The sequence below is a fragment of the Cornus florida genome, unplaced genomic scaffold (assembly GCF_030987335.1).
Source record: "Cornus florida cultivar Cherokee Brave unplaced genomic scaffold, ASM3098733v1 CherokeeBrave_3.0.0_Hap2_Chr04, whole genome shotgun sequence".
Classification (NCBI taxonomy): domain Eukaryota; kingdom Viridiplantae; phylum Streptophyta; class Magnoliopsida; order Cornales; family Cornaceae; genus Cornus; species Cornus florida.
The window spans coordinates 13,713,180-13,715,730 of record NW_026775574.1 but is presented as its reverse complement, the minus strand read 5'-3'; the positions used below and the strand labels follow the sequence as shown (position 1 = coordinate 13,715,730).

The window sequence follows — 2,551 nt, the reverse complement described above, 5'->3', positions numbered from 1 at the left end:
TTATATGCTTATATATAAATCAATTATATATCCATGCATGAACAAACACAAAATTTTTAGTCTTACATCTACTTGGTCGCGCACGAAAAATGAGGATTTACGCGGTAAGTGCGATTTCAAATACACCATAAATCAGTCTTTATTATTTTAATTTCTACAAACTCTAACCTTGTTCTGATACTAATTGTTGAGTTTAAATAACAAATAATAAGTAGAAATCAAAATTAATCATGAATTAAAGAGAGGTTTTTGATATCATACTTGATTAGAAAATTAAACTTTAGATACATTTGAGAATTCCTTATCGCCCTTTGAGAGATCTGAAAAAAATAGAGCGATTTACCCCCTCTTGAAAGTTGTCGTTAGGATAGGTCTGAAAAATGGTTTAAAACCCTTATATATAACAACAACATGGGAGGATTGGCTTCTCTACAAATAAGCATACTTAAGTCTCTCTTCCTATCATGAAAACTTAGATATTAATGGTTAGAATTAAATCACACCAAATAAGTTAAAAAACTACAATCCAAAGGTATAAAAACCATACTCTCAATTAGACCACCAAATTAGAAAGTACAATCCAATCCATCAAATTTTAATAATTACATTACAATCCTATGTTAGAAAACGTAGTGCATAGGATCATAAAATAATTTTTATTATATATATATATATATATATATATATATATAAATTTCCGACAACCTAACATCTCATACCGTGTCCCTGTATTTTATACCAGTCATTGGCACAACAACAGTAATGTTTGTATTGCACAGTAAGTGTTGGATTCTGAGAACATGAAGCACTGAGGGAGGTAATGATTCACCCACATATCTACATACTTCAACTCATTTTTAGTGTTGGATTGGGGAGAGACCTGTAAACTATCCTTGTAGAGTATAACTGAACCAAATATGTATCTTCTACTCTTAAAATTTAGCAGAATTTGATTTTCTCACTCATTTATGTATTTTACTCTTTATTTATATAATTAATGTTTGAGGTAAACCTAAGAAAATCCCATGCTACATGTTGGCCTCTAAGAGGGAAGTTGCGGATCCAAGAATTGCTAATAGGGTAGGCTAATATTTCTTTGTGTGAGCCTGAGCACACCCAAACCCCCTCTTAGATCCGCCAAGCTTACATGTGATACGATATTGTATGTATAGCTTAATGAGATTAATTTTCACGTACAACTCCCTAATATTCTAGAGTTTACAATTTTTCTCTACAAGAATTGAACTTAAGAACTTTTATCCATGAAAGATTCTTTCCATCCACCAAAGCCCTCCTCTCCTGGAAATCCTCTGCAATGAGAATACAAATAGAATAGAAATTTTCTATTAATAAAAATGAAATAGAGTTTTTCTTTTTGGAACGTATAGAGCAATTAACTTTCAACAAAAAAAAAAAAATATATATTGGTAGAGAGCAATTAAATGTCAAACTCAAACCTCATATTGAAAATATCAAATTAAAAGAATTAGACAAACAATAGCAATAAATGCAAAGGAAGATAATATGTAGTACCTTTCTGACATCACTAAACAACATCACTAACGCCTAAGAATCTGTCCATTCTTCTGCTGCGGCTTTGTGCTGCATATATATTTAGAAGTTTTCGCCAGGATACTTGAAAGCGACTCCATGGCCCAATGGATAAGGCGCTGGTCTACGAAACCAGAGATTCTGGGTTCGATCCCCAGTGGAGTCGTTTGTATTTTGACCTTTTTTGTTTTTAATTTATTTTGCCAATAAATGATTATTTTAAAAAATTAAAAATTTGTATAGACACAAGAAAGAATTTTGAGAAGGGATTTTTTCTTTTTTTTTTTTCCTGCCAATAAATGATTATTTAAAAAATTAGCTAAATTAAAATAAAAAAATGTTAAAATTTTGTATAGAACAAGAGATGATTTTGAAAAGGGCCATAGCAAGTTTAAGAGCTCAGCTCCTTCTTCACGTGCAGTGCAGCAGTGACACCTAGAAAATTTTTTGAGGGGTCAGCCTTTTAATTTGTAAGGACAAACTGATATAGTAGGTTATTTTTGTAATTTTAATGAATTTTCTTCATAATTTTTTGAAAAAATTAAAGTATAAAATGAAAAAAAAAAATTATGTCGGCGGCGTGAATTGTAATTTTAATGGGGACATCTTTATAAATTTTAAAAAAATTGAAGTATAAATTGCCAAAAAAAAAATCAGCGAATTGTAATATTAGTGAAGGCATTTTTTATAAATTTTTTAAAAAATAAGATATAAAATAAAAATATATAAAATCCAAAGACGGATGATCCTATGTTGAGTCCGTGCCTGTTCACATGTGATTTGGCTTTCATATTTAAGCTTGAAAACAATGTAATATTCTCCCTCTTGACAATGGCAGTATAAACATTTGAAAATTGTACTTTTTTCTTGTTATTAATGGTCCAGGTCAAAAGTGGATTCAATAACAAATGATAGTTGTATTTGGCTGTGTTTAGTACGGCTGCGCACAATTTGGAATCGGAACTGAATCAATACCGAATATAGAACTGAACCGTAAGAC

At 30.5% G+C, this 2,551-nt stretch overlaps 1 non-coding gene across 1 annotated transcript; it reads left to right on the top strand.

The window, feature by feature from the left end:
* Positions 1 to 1,644: 1,644 nt before the first annotated feature.
* Positions 1,645 to 1,717, top strand: TRNAR-ACG (transfer RNA arginine (anticodon ACG)). Its single transcript has one exon. It is a non-coding gene; the product is annotated as a tRNA-Arg (tRNA).
* The last annotated feature ends 834 nt before the right edge of the window (positions 1,718 to 2,551 follow it).